Source organism: Theropithecus gelada, chromosome 1 (genome assembly GCF_003255815.1).
Source record: "Theropithecus gelada isolate Dixy chromosome 1, Tgel_1.0, whole genome shotgun sequence".
Lineage (NCBI taxonomy): Eukaryota > Metazoa > Chordata > Mammalia > Primates > Cercopithecidae > Theropithecus > Theropithecus gelada.
The window spans coordinates 183,596,333-183,610,632 of record NC_037668.1 but is presented as its reverse complement, the minus strand read 5'-3'; positions in this window follow the sequence as shown (position 1 = coordinate 183,610,632).

Sequence of the window (14,300 nt, the reverse complement as noted above, 5' to 3'; positions counted from 1 at the left end):
CTTATGTAAGTACTCTCTAAGATGTTTGCACAATGATGAGGTCACCTAACACACATTTCTCAGCACATATCCCTGTCATTAAGTGACACATGATTGTATCAGGAAAATCCAATCTCTCTATACCCTGGAGGGTGGAGGCCACTTTTCGCCAGTGGGAAAATTGAGATCTGAGTGTGAAAATACTGTAGGAAAGAGACTGTAAGATTGCTTTCCAGAGGGACTTGACTTCCTTATTCCATTTTAACTTCAACCTCCTTTAGTGTGGCATATACTGGCTAGCAATTCATAGAATTCATTTCTTTTTCTTCTTTTGTTTGCCATCCTACCTTGCAGTTAGATGCAGGCTTGCAACTGAGTCCTAGCCAATGGAGTGTGAAGGAAGTGATATATATTACTCTCTGTTCTTATCTATAAAATCCTCCCTCACATACTTTTCTATGTTACTTTTCTTTCTTCTGGCTTAATACAGAGTATCCCAGCTTAGTTAAAAGTCATTTTTTGTTGAGGATGGAAGAGCTCCAAGATGTAAGGGACAGATTTCCCGGATTACTCATTGTAGGAGGCTTATATGCAGATCGTGAACACTCATTTTGGACTATGCATGAATATAAAAATAAATTAATTTTTTAAAATTAAGGAATGGAAATTATTGCATTTGTTTGTTAGTGCAGCTAGTTCATCCAAGCTAATGCAAAGCTAGTACATAATCCTTATAGAAAAATCTGGAAAAATACAGAACCCAAAAATGAGAGGAAAAGAAGCACTTGCAATCCCATAACCTGATGATAACTACTGTTAACATTTTGTTGTAGAAACCCAGCTTTAGGAAGACAGGGTGATGAAATGGAAAAACAAAATTGACTGGAAATTAAGAGATCAGGGTTCTGGTCCCAGTTTTCTCTTAATTAGCAAAGCCTTTATTTCTGTTAGAGAAAGGAAAGACTTCGACATGTATTCTCTAAATTGAGAGAGAGAACGGGGTTGTTGCATAGAAAGGGAGTATTTATTACTCCACAATTGTCTTTTTTTAGCTAGTGGTCAAAACATTCAGAAAACTTCAAAGAGCTGCATGCTCAGGGAGAGGAGGTACAAGGGAAGCTGTGGGTGTGACGTTGTGATGGAGTGGACCAAGGAGGAGAAATGCTTGGGATTCTCTTTGGTTCTTGCCTGTGCTCTGGGAAATCACTGAACTGCCCTAAGGAAAATTGTCCCCTGGTGCAGTGAACTCCAGTGCTCCCATAAGTGTTTACCATCAGCAAAGAACCAGCGCCTGCTTCTGAGTAACCTAGTTCTACCTAGAATGGACTGCAGGCATGCAGGTGGGCTGAATTTGTTCACTAGTAATATTACTTCTACTGCCTTTGGGAAGTGGGTCTAGGGACACAGTAGATGTGGGGGACAAACAAATACCATTCATCTTCTGGCTACCCTATTTAACTCCTGACAACTGGAACAGGGGTGTCGACAGTCAGAGGAGGAGGAGGGCAGAAGTGTGCACTGGAACACCAGATGTTTGAGGCTGAAAATTATATGGATGCAGAATAAATAACCCCAAAATAACCTTCTATCTGTGGTGTCCAGTCCCCCTCCTTGGCCAGGCATCAAAGCTACGTGTTGTTCGTTTAAAACATGAACATCCTGATCCCAGGACTTTGAAGATAGGAATCACCCATCCCAAACCAGACACACTGCCCATAGTAGCTGAGAAAGAAGCCAAAGGTGGTGAATGATTAGCAGAACTGCCAGACAGCTCCAGAGTCTGGACACAGAGTACCAGGAAAGCTGTTTCGTGGGGGAAACTCAGACTGATCAAAAGAGCCGAGGAAGTCCTTTGTGGCCTGTCTACTCCGTGGTGAGACTCCCCCAACGTCTGTCTCCCCGATGCACCATCCCACAGTCCCAAGGGGCCCCAGGCACAGCCTTTACCACTGTGTCTAGCATCATGAAATGCTCCAGTGAGCAAGAAGGTCCTCAGGAATCCAGTAAATATGAATTTACTAATTGTGGTGACGTAATCTTGTCCTCACAGAGCTTACGATATCGCTAAAAGTGTAGTATACGTACTCACACGCTACGTATACAAACCTATATTAAAGAATTATTTAGAATTACAGAGTTTCATGGTGAGTGATGTTTAGAATGCATTTTAGAGGATTTCAATAACAAGACTTGTTTGTGGGGAAGGTACAAGGAATCATCTCTAGACTCGTCATAGAAAACTGCCTTTTACTATGTTTTACTGTAAGATTCTTTCAAAATCACCTTTTAAATTTGTCCTTCTTTGGTTGCTTAGGTTTTCCTCACTGTGTTTGTCATTGTTAAAGTTTATAACTCATTTTATTTCATTAGGAAATAGCTCTAGGAGAGGGAAGACCAGCTGCCTTCATCAGGAATTCACAGGTGGCATTTCTATGGGAAATCAGCACAAGGTCAGAGTCCAGGCCTCATCTGTCCAGACTTTTTTCTTAATAGTTCAAACATGGGTGAGCTACTGTAGTAGCACAAACAGAGAAATGTTTTGTTTGCAACTTTAGAACCACCTTCCACCTTTGCCCACCCTCTATGTCTCTGGAGGCCGCACTTTATGGATGGCAATAACAACCTTCTTCACATTCTGGCTTCTGGTTGGGTTTGTTAAAGGAAGGCACAGGAAAGAGGAAGGAGGAAGGTGAGCAGGAGGAGAATGGGTCTGACATATCCATTCCCAGGTAGCCTCTCTGCTGAGTGCAGAGGTTGCTTGCATCACCTATAGAGGGCCCCAGCTCCAGCAGGAGGCCAGCTCCTATATAGCTAGAGCTACCCCTCAGGTCTGGTCAGCTGCTTCCCTGTGCCTAGGTGTGGTTAATGGCTCTTCACTGTCGCTAACTCTTGGATATGTTAGCTTTCCTGCCAACAGTGTTTTAAGTGACTCCTTTAGTTAACACGTAATAGTTTTACCCCATGTGAGTGTGCAATTCTAGATCAATGATTGATAGAGTAACAGATATCAAGAGTGGCCTCAGGAGTGGCCTTGAAGATAGAATTCTGGGACTAGGTTGCTCTCACACTTAGAAATGCATGGATAACCTCCTTGCCAGGGAAAAGGAGACATTTCCTTTCTAAGTTATGGTGGCATCACAATCACACCATTATTGCATGGACTGAAGTGCAAGTGGAGGACAAGGGGTTGGGAGAGGAAGTGACTTTGGCAAATTGGTAAGATGATGACAATAGTGATTATAAAAATTTGGGGTCAGCTAACTCCTTTTGGTGCCCTGGAGCTGCACTGTCCAGTCTGGTAGCCACTAACCACACGTGGCTGTTTATATTAAAATTAAGATTAATTAAAATTAAATAAAAGTTAAAATTCAGTTCTTCAGTCACACTAGCCACATTTCAAGTGCTCAAAAACCGCATGTGGCTAGTGACTGCTATATTATAGGGCAGCACAGGTAGAGAACACTTTTATCCATGCAGAAGGTTGTATTGGACAGTGCTGCACAAGAGAGTGTATGGAGTGAAAAGAAAAATTGAAGGCCTTAAATACTCAATTCAGAAAATGGGTGGAAAATGAAAGCACTGTTATGCCAGCTTTGAAGGAATCCCTCATTTCTTCTAGTTTCATGGCAGATATGGCAAAGATGACATCAAGCGCTGGATTGTATGACTTGCACAGTGGCAGAGCCAATTAAATGCTTGCCCCTGCCAGTCTCTAAGACTAAAAGGGCACTGGTGGGAGAAGGAGGGAGATCCTGAGATATGAGAGGGAGAAAGAGGTGAGGCTGAAAACTTTGGGTTTTTTGGTTTTGTTTTGTTTTTTGAGACAGGGTCTCACTGTCACCCAGGCTGGAGTGCAGTGGCACAACCTCAGTTCACTGCAACCTCCACCTCCCAGGCTCAAGTGATCCTCTCACCTCAGCCTCCCGAGTTGCTGGGACTACAGGCCCACACCACCACGCCTAGCTAATTTTTGTATTTTTAGTAGAGATGGGGTTTCACCGTGTTGGCCAGGCTGGTCTCGAACTCCTGACCTCAAGCAATCTGCCTGCCTTGGCCTCCCAAAATGCTGGGATTACAGGTGTAAGCCACTGCGCCTGGGCAGGCTGAAAACTTTGAACTCCCCAATTCCGTATGACCTACTTTTTTGATTGAGGAAACCCCTCTTCCCACCAGAGAGGGCACCTTCCTCTGTATAAACACCTTTCAATGACTGCACCTGGGAGAATGCCATCCCAATGGGATGCTGACTTCTGTAGGATCCATTCCCACTTCTCTAAGTACTTCCGGGATCATAACAACAGTAGGTCCCAGGTAAGGATGTACAAGATCTGGTCTGAGGTGGGAGAGGAAACTGACACACTACAATAATTATGAGGCTTTACCAATCAGTTTTGGCCAGAGTTTGGGGAGCATGGCTATGAATGAATCTTAAAGCTATTTAACCATCTAAAGTAAAATTGAAGAGCTGACTTAACCACATTTCTCAATATGAGTTTACTTCCTTGAGATTCTGAATTTAATATGTTGGCTTCAGCAAATAGAAGTAGTACATGCAGTCCGCTAGGTTGGCCAGTTGAAACCTGGACTCAGTGGTGGCCTACAGTCAGTGGAATTGACATTTTGGAATGTCCCTGGCAAACATTAGAGAAGCACTGCCAAACAGAACTTTCTATTTCTATGATGGAATGTTCTGTAGCTTGTGCTGTCCAGCACAATAACTTCCAGCCACCTGTGGCTATTGAGTACTTCAAATGTGGCCAGAACAACTAAGACACTGAATTTTGAATTTTACTTTACTTTAATTAATTAAATTTAGCACTTGGGACTAGCGGCTACTGTATTGGATAGTGCCACTCTAAGAAGTCTGAAGGCTCAGGGGAATTGGCAATGTGGGATGAACCTATAAGGGGCAACTAGCTCAGCTACCTCTTACTCATAATCCCTGGAGGGTTTGGAGGAGACTTCCTTTTTCTCCTGATTCTACTCTGGCTGCAATCTAGAGTCTCTGACACATAGAGTTACCATTCACTTCTTACTAGTTTTTCCAGGTTTATTTTTATTTTCTCTTTAACACAAAAGTTATCTAGAAGAATGTCTTAATTTCCAAATATATTGTTTTGTTTCCTTTTACCATTCTTTTTATGTTGATGTCATTTCTGATTTGAGTGGAGTGGGGGAGAGCAAGGGGATGTATTTTTTTCTTAATAAATGTTCCTTGAGCAGTGTTCAAATCTTCAAAATAATTAATTCAAATCTTTAAAATTAATTCAAACACAATTAATTTTTATTAATTTTATATATGATATGATTATTTCTGAAACGAATGTATTATGTTGTTTGACCATGGCTCTGTATTATTTCTCTTTATTTCTATCAGCATTTATTTAGTGCATATGTTTATATATACAAAAATATAATGCCACATTGTCAATGCATTAAGATTCATAACTGTTTTATCTTCTTGGTGAATTGAATACAATTGAAAGAAAAATATCTTTGCCCCTCTTAATTTTTAATGCTTCTCATTTCATTTTCTTTTGTCAGATATTAGCATTATAGCATGTGCTTTCTTTTATTATTTATCTAGTATACTTTAATGCCTGTTTTTCAGCCTTTTTGTGCCCCCTTAGTTTAAGAATATGTCTTTTAAATACTATATAGTTTAACACTATAGTTTAGGGTATTCAGAAGATCTGTGTTACTTTGACAAAGGAATTTAAGATACTTAAATTTAATGTGATCATTAATGTATTTAGACTTACTGATATATTTCTGACCCCAGTTCTTCCTTTAAAAAGAATTCCATAAGAATGAGTAACTTACACTTACTAGAATTAAAATTTCCCCTAAAAAAAGATAAGTGTGTTAGAATGGAATATTAGAGAAGCCTGAGATTGGGGACAATTTACCATATTTCTGTGTTCTCCAGCTTTCCTCACTCCTCCAGCTCCAGCTTTGTCAAACTTTACAAACAATCCCATTGGATCTTAAGAGCCTTGACATGCAATAGAGGCATGTCACAGGCAAAGATGTCCTTGGTTTCTCGTAGCACCAATAGTTTGTGTGAAGCCCCTACTCTTTTGTTCCTCAAATAAATGAATTTTATATATGAGATTTAATTAACATCAAGGCCTCACCTCACTGGTATCTCACTCAGAGCAGCACCATCTAATGCAGCAGTTATTGGCTAGTGTCTTTTCTTCCTGTTAAGAAGGACAAGGTGTAATTCCAGCACTTTGGGAGGCCGAGGCAGGCAGGTCATGAGGTCAGGAGATCAAGACCATCCTGGCTAACACAGTGAAACCCCATCTCTACTAAAAATACAAAAAATTAGCCAGGTGTGGTGGCAGGCACCTGTAGTCCCAGCTACTCAGGAGGCTGAGGCAGGAGAATGGCGTGAACCCAGGAGGCGGAGCTTGCAGTGAGCAGAGGTCGCACCACTGCACTCCAGCCTGGGTGACAGAGCGAGACTCTGTCTCAAAAGAAAAGAAAGAAAAGGACATTATGAGATACCCTAACAAGCAACACAGTGAGGCGTTTAATGGTACAGACTCTAGGACTACTCTGCCATGGTGGGAGCCTCACCTTTGTCATGTTTTCTGCCATTCAGTAGTTACAAGAGCTCAAGCCAATAGCTTAACTTCTCTCACTTCAGAGGGTTACTGTTACTGTATGGATTAGAAAACATAATTTATGTAAAAATACTCAGCACAATCCTTGTAATAACTCAGAAAACGGTAGCTAATATTAATAATTGGTATCTTAGTCCTTTTCCAGGACTCTCAATGAGACTTTTTACAATAATTGTCGTTTCTTTCTTTCTTTTCTTCCTCTTCCTCTTCCTCTTCTTCTTCTTTTTTTTTTTTTTTTTTTTTTTGAGACAGGTTCTCACTGTGTCACCCAGGCTGGAGTGCAGTGGCACAATCAGCTCACTGCAACCTCTGACTCCTGGGTTCAAGTGATTATCCTGCCTCAGTCTCCCGAGTAGCTGGGACTACAAGCGTGCGCCACCATGCCTGGCTAATTTTTGTATTTTTGCTAGAGATGGGGTTTCACCGTGTTGTCCAGGTGGGTCTCGAACTCCTGACCTGAAGTGATCAGCCCGCCTCGGCCTCCCAAAGGGCTGAGATTACAGGTGTGAGCCACTGCACCTGGCCTGTTATTTCTTTAATACCTCAAGAATGAGAACTGAGGAGCTCCTTGAATACTTAAAATTTCTCTATAAAGAGACATAATTGGCTTCCCTTGATATTCTCAGCATCCCCCAAGCTGACTGAAGATATCAGTCCATGAACAGAGGGCCTGAGGTTTAAACAGGTGCCACATTTGCTGGCCTCATACTCAGAAGCTCTGCCCTATTTTTACCTGTTTTGTCTGCAGTTGCTGCATTAAGACCTGGACTTAATGAAATATTTGGTTCTGGATCTTTTCATGTCCCAAATTAACTTTAATGAGCAAATAGGGAAAGATCAAGAGAGCTGCGGCTGGGACTTAGGAGAAACTTTGAAGCAGAAGCCAGGATGGGGTAGATGCCCTCTGGCAACTGGCCAGCGTTTGCTTTTGATGACAGCGAACCCTCAGATCTAGTTCATCTGAGCTGCAAACAAGGGGCTGTGGTACCAGCATACCTGAGATTTCATCTTTTGCAATGCCTCTGTGTTTCTCATGCAACAAACATGTGTCAAACACCTACAGTGAACAAGAAACTTCTCTAATGCTCCTATGAAATTCTTTGGGTCGTACCTAGTTGAATAAGACACTGTCACTGTTCTTAAGGATTTCACATTCTAGGAGAGGAAATAAGATGTACACAGGTGGCCACATTAGGAGAAGACTGTGACACGTCATAAAAGAGGTACAAAGTCCCATCTGATAGAGGAAGATGCGCTTGCTTCCACCTTGGAGTCATCTGAAATGGCCAGATGCAAGAGTTAGATGAGAGCTGCCCTTTTAAGAATAATGGGGATTGGGTGCAGTGGCTGACACCTGTAATCTCAGCACTTTGGGAGGCTGGGGCAGGAGGATCACTTGAACCCACGAGTTTGAGACCAACGGGGCAACATAGTGAGACCTTCTCCCTACAAAAAATAAATAAAAAATTAGCGGGGTGAGCGTGGTGATGCACGCCTGTAGTCCCAGGTACTTGGAAGGCTGAGGCAGGAGGATCACTTGAGCCCAGGAGGTTGAGGTCGAACCGTGATCACACCACTGCACACCAGCCAGAGCAATGGAGCAAGACTCTATGTCAAAAAAAAAAAAAAAAAAAATAGTAGCCCTTTAGGTGGAACACACAGTGTGAGCACGGGCAGGAAAGACCAGGGAATGTTCTGGGGGAAGCAAGTTGTACTCACCCTGTTTCTTCCATCTGTGTTTTCATGGGAAAATCTCCCAATCAATTTGAGCCTCATTTTCCCTATAAGTTAAATGAAGCTAGTTCCATCCACTCCTCAGAATTGTAAAGGTCAAATGATTTGTATTGTAATAGGCTAGGGAGTTAGATCATTGTATGTGCTCAAATAATGGTGGTTACTGTCTCTCACATCTATTTCTGTTTCTCCTTCTTTATTCTAGTCCTCAAGCTGGTAAGAAGCAGATCTCTGAGACTTTCTACGGGGATATGGAGTTTTGGGGCAAAAAGGAGAATGGAGATCAACACTGATATTTATTTATTCATTTTTAAATATACACTTTCAGGTAGAAGTTGAGAATTACTGATCTTTAACTAAGGAGGGTTGGGATTGCCAAAGGCAGCCCCCAGCAGGGGCAGTTCCCTTCTGTCATAAAAGACCTTAGCGTCCTGGGGAGAATGAATTCTGGACTGGAACCTCCAGGCTCAATTCCCCCACTGTTCCCCTCCTTGTTACAACCTCCTGGGTGGTGTGATCTTTTTTTCCCAGTGTCCTGCCATATCCACATCCCCAAAGAACTCTTTTTTCAAAAACATTTCTTTCCCTGCCTCCCCAGTCTGAAGATATTCCCAGCAAGCTTAAGAATTCATCAGATGCTCTGTTCTTGGCAGCACTGGTCTTCTGGGCATGGCTCGGGAGCAGCAGACCTCCTTTGGAGCTGTACCTTGTCATTTTCCATTTTTGGAATTCATTTCAACAAACATTTGAAACAAGATCTTCACAGTAGCCAACCCTCTTGTCTCTGAGTTTCAGCAGAAGCTAGTAATGAAAGTGTTGGTGGAAAGTCCCACCGTCATTCCAAGGCGTGGTGCTGGAGCGCCTATACAGGAGGTTGAAATGGAGGCGAGAGTCAATGCCGCCATTAGTCTTTGGTCATCCCCAGCTTTAGCCTATGTAAGGAATAGAGGTTGGCAAGAGGTTGACAAAGGAGATTTCTCTGCAAAGAACTATCAGTGTCCTGTGCACTCTCTGCAGCCCACCCTTCCCCTGATAGTGGGAAAGATGAAGGATACCCACCCCTGCCCTTCAGCCATGTGAGAAAGGCTTCAAGGATGCTGTGTGGAGAACAGGTGTGTGTTCTTCGGGGTCTGAGGGACCGAGAGGCTGTGTCTGACCCTTATGTGGGGCTGGGCCTGCCTGGTCGGAGAGAGGAGGGGCTCAGAGTGGGAGCTGGGCACACACCCACTGATGGGAGAAGGGCAGTGGCAGTTGTCTGTAGGGTGTACGTATGAACCCCAGGAAAGCCAGCCGCACTGGGATCTTCTTCATGGGTTCTTCCCCCAGAAGACATCCTGGAGGGATAAAAGGGACCTTTGGAGGTAAAGGAGGAGTAGAAGTCTCCTTCTTCTATTTCACTGTCTGGAAGAGGGGCATTGTAGACATCCAGGGTGCCTCAGTGCTTGATCTCAGGATCTCTGCAGCAGCCACAGAGACACCTCTGGAGAGAGATGACTCAGAGGACATGAGCAAATCCATCAGCCACAGAAGACAGTGCTGTTTCCCCAGTCTCTCCTCCCTGGGCCCCAGGGGAGCAGGATAACAGAGGGCAGTTACAGAGTGGGTAGGAGGTGAAGCCAGGAAGAGAGAAGCTGACCAAGGCCCTGTCACAGCCACCTCCAACCTCTGCAGACTCCTCAGCCTGAAGCAGCCCAACAAGGGGGAGGGGAGTATTAAGTTGGAAAGATGTTTATAGTTTAGATATTACCTTGAATTGGGATGAATTATTTGATAACTATACTGGACTGGGCCTTTGTTATCTGAGTGACTGAGGTTTTTGTCCAAGAGCAAAGAAAATTAGTTCCACAGGGCAGGTTTACAGGGGGCTGCGGTAAGAAAGATAAACTGCTTCCAGCTTGCACTGGGATGGGTTGAGCTCATTTCGTTAGCCACAGCTTGTGTCATCTACCATACCTTTCGGAGCTGTCTGAGCCACAAAGACAAGACCCAATACCTGCAATTTAGGAGCTAGTAGAGAACAGTGACAACTTTAATAAAAGGCACACCCTTGGGGAGAAAAGAATTTTGGGAAAAGACTAGGAGTTTACTTGGGGGCATTTAAAGTTTGAGGTGTTCAGAATAGTAGGAGTGATAAAAAAAATTAAAATAAAAAATTTGAGATGCCCGAATGATGTTTAAGTATTAATGGCCATTGCTGGTTATAAAAGTCTGGAGTTCAAGGAAAGGTCAGGAGGAGAGTATAGATAGATTTGGGAGTTAGCATATAGTTCTGGTGATTTTCAGTGGAGTAGGTATGAAGAGCGATGAAGAAACTGAGATTCTTCTCCAATCTGCATGCTAACAAGTTAGCCTGCCACAGGTTCATTAATGCTGCAGAAGATGTAAGACTCTCAGCTCACAGACCAAGGGCTTTACTGCAGCAATAGCAGGAGCCAGAGTATCTGCAGTTTGCTATCCCAGATCCCAGGGTCTCAATTCCTCAAGCAGCATGAAGAGTGCAGATGTCCGCACATGCAGTAAGTCGCATTAGAGGAAAGGACCCCAGGCTTAGGAGGCCTGAACTTTTTCCAATGAGCAAGAAACATACCTACCTTTTGCTCCAATGGCCCCACTCTTTCCACGTCCCAACGCTTTTTGCTATACAGTTATCCTTGAAAAGACAGTCCAGAATAAAGTCAGTCAGTGGCCCTGCTCATAAGCCATGCAGAAATGAGACAGATCTGTGGGAAATTGTCTCTCAACAAAGTATTACCTTCCTGAGGAGCACTGTGGAAATTTTAAAGGGCATTTTTGATTTTCACAATGACTGACAGTGCCACTGTCATTTCATGGGCCAGAGCCAGGTATATTAGATATTCCACAATGTATGAGAGAGTATCAAGCAAAATGAATTATCTCGTGCCCCACACAAGTTTTGAATGTTCTGGTAAGCATTTACTTAAGTGGGGAAAACAAAAACTCTATAATTTTTTTTAATGTTCTGTTTTTTGAGACAGGGTCTCACTCTGTCGCCCAGGCTGGAGTGGAGTGGTGCAATCTCAGTTCACTGCAACCTCCATCTCCCAGGTTCAAGCGATCCTCCACCTCAGCCTTCCTAGTAGCTGGTACTACAGGTGTGCACCATCATGCCTGGCTAATTTGTGTATTTTTTGGTAGAAACTGGGTTTTGCCATATTGGCCAGGCTGGTCTTGAATACCTGACCTCAAGTGATCCACCCTCCTCGGCCTGCCAACATGCTGGGTTTACAGGCAAAACACCTGTAATTTCTGAGCCTACACCCTGTCTCCACTGTACAAAGTATTCTTAATACATCTTAATATACACTTAAAATTAAATCATTTAAATCAAAGAAACATTGTACTTTGTTTTGTTCAGAATTCTATCAAAAGTTATTCAACACTGGGGAAAATATACATTGCTAGCAGCAATACCAGTTGTTTGAATCACCACACTTGTATCAGACTCCAATTATAGCTGATATAATTATAGTGATTTTGTATATATATATAAAAATGTATGGGCGCGGTGGCTCAAGCCTGTAATCCCAGCACTTTGGGAGGCCGAGACGGGCAGATCACGAGGTCAGGAGATCGAGACCATCCTGGCTAACACGGTGAAACCCTGTCTCTACTAAAAATACAAAAAACTAGCCGGGCGAGGTGGTGGGCGCCTGTAGTCCCAGCTACTCGGGAGGCTGAGGCAGGAGAATGGCATAAACCCGGGAGGCGGAGCTTGCCGTGAGCTGAGATCTGGCCACTGCACTCCAGCCTGGGCGACAGAGTGAGACTCTGTCTCAAAAAAAAAAAAAAAAGTACTTATTCAGCCTTTAGTTCATAAGGTGAAATATAAAGAAAAATATTTTCTTGAACATTATCTTACTTCTCTTAAATAACACTTCTTCATTAAAATAACATGTTGTCAGATGCTTGTATCAAATATTGTTGAGAGGTTAATGAAGAAGAGGATTAAAAATTGACCACTGGATTTAGCAGTGTAGAAATCATTACCAACTTTGAACAATTTCAGTGGAGAGGAGGGGTCAAGACTCTGAAGTTGGTTCAAACAGCATGGAAAGACAGGAATTGAGAAATGACTATAAATGGCATATCTGAGATTTCCTGTAAAGAGGAGCAGAGAAACAAGGCGGTATGCAAGGCAGTTGGTGCCTAGCACATAAAAAAAGCTCAATAAATGTTGTCCAAAGAGGAGCTCCATGACCCATGGGAGGTGTCCAGTAACTGTAGGCCTACTGAATAAGTGTTAGTAAAAAGGACTGCAGGGATAGGAGCATCGTTTCATTTGGGTTTTAAAAGAAATGATGATGTTAGAGGAGGAACATAGAGGTGAAAGGGTGTGTTAAGCATAAGCCAAAGCATAGAGATGGGAGGGAGAGGGGTTTGGGGAGGAGCAGTTTGCCTGCCAAAGTTGCAGGGGGAAGAGGGGTTGATATAAGGGGAGGCGAAGGGGTGGGAGGACCAGAAGGCTTGAATAGAGGGACCCGGAGACACAGCTGACAGAAGACCTTGAAGGCCCAATTGTGGAGTTTATGTTGGGTCTGATCAATAACAAACAAGCCAGAGGTCTCGAGCAGTCAGGGACATAATGAGAATGTAGCAGTAGTTCTATTTTTCTGTGCTGTGCTTCTGTTCCAAGTGTTGAAAAGGGGCAGGTTACAACTGACACTCTGGACAATCTAATGAGAAGTGCATGTTTTTATGCTAACTCCAACCTTCAGTTTCTTCTCTGAGTTAGGGCAATCTTGAGAGTAAAATCCTGGAGATAAAGAGTAATAGGAAATAGAAACTCACTTTAGGCATTTAAGGGTGGGCTGGGGAGAAAGGGTCCTCCTGAATGAGTGTATTGGATGCTGGCTTTACAACATACTGTGCAGAAAGCCAGGCACCGTCCTTTCACCTGGCTGTCAGCAGCAAGCTCTGTTTTCTTAGACAGGGGCATGTATGCCTTAATGGTCCTCTCCCATTTCCATGGATCCGGGTGAACACACAGTGAAAACTCAGACCTAATTGAGTAGCTTAGAGGCACAGTAATTCATCTTGTCACATATGATATTGAGATTGGCCAGACGCGTTGGGGAAGTCCATTTACCCAGAGGATAGAGTGGTGAGGATGGGTCCGAGAGACAGTGAGTATGGCATGCCACAAGCAAACCAGGCTTTGGCCCCAGCTGGACCTGGCTTTGAATCCCAATTCCATCTCCTGGCTGCATGGCCTTTGACAAGTTGTTGATCCTCAATCACTTTGCATGTCAAATAAGAATGATGCTGATTATGAGGATTAACTATCTACAGTGTTTGTTGCATAAGAAGAATGTTTATCACCAATGCTGATTTTTAAAAATATCATCCTGTTCAGGCCAGTCGGTAACTGAAGGAGCAAGTGGAGAACTGCGGGAGAAACAGTGATGTTTTCTGGCCCAAGCTTGCCAATTCTGCCTGGTGAAGTCCACTCAGCTGCAGATGATAGTCTACTCTTTGACAATCCTATTTTGTTCATATGGTCCAGGTTATCAGGAAAGCTCTAACAGGAGGATGCCATCATTTCGGAATTCTTCAGACTATGACTCAATATTCTTTTTGATCTTGGGGATTCTGTTTGAACTTTTAGATTCAGGGGTATATGTGCAGGTTTGTTACATGGGTATATTATGTGACACTGAGGTTTAGGGTACGAACGATCCTGTCACCCAGGGAGTGAGCGTAGCACCCAATAGGCAGTTTTCCAGCCTTTGTCTCCCTATCTTCCTCCCGCTTCTAGTAGTCCCCACTGTCTATTGTTTCCATCTTTATGTCCATGAATTCCCTATGTTTAGCTCCTACTTATAAGTGAGAATATATGGTATTTAGTTTTCTCTTCCTGCATTAATTAGCTTAGGATAATGGCTTCTAGATGAACCCATGTTGCTACAAAGGACATAATTTCATTCTTTTTTATGG